Raw genomic sequence first — 344 nt, 5'->3', positions numbered from 1 at the left:
GCACGAGCGAGCAGCCCTCGGAACACAGTGATCTCGGGTGTTTTGTTTTGCTGTTTTCTTTAATTTGGAAAAGCAAGCAATAAACTCTGCTCAAAGGTCGCTCCTTTCACAACCAACGGAGCTTTCGATTTTCCTGAGAACTTCGTGAACAACGCAAAGGCACTTCCCAGAGATTCCCCTGCTATTCCAGGCCTCCCTCCCCAGAACGGCAAGCGGAGCACGGACAAACACGGCCCCGAGGCCGGCCGGGCAGGCCCCGCCGCTCGGGCCGGGCGCGGGGCGGAGCCGCGGGGCCGCCGCCAATGCGGGCGGGGCGGCGGCGCCTGCGCCGGTTTGCGCTGTGC

This window comes from Melospiza georgiana, chromosome 1, assembly GCF_028018845.1.
Source record: "Melospiza georgiana isolate bMelGeo1 chromosome 1, bMelGeo1.pri, whole genome shotgun sequence".
Lineage (NCBI taxonomy): Eukaryota > Metazoa > Chordata > Aves > Passeriformes > Passerellidae > Melospiza > Melospiza georgiana.
Note: the sequence above shows the minus strand (reverse complement) of the source record.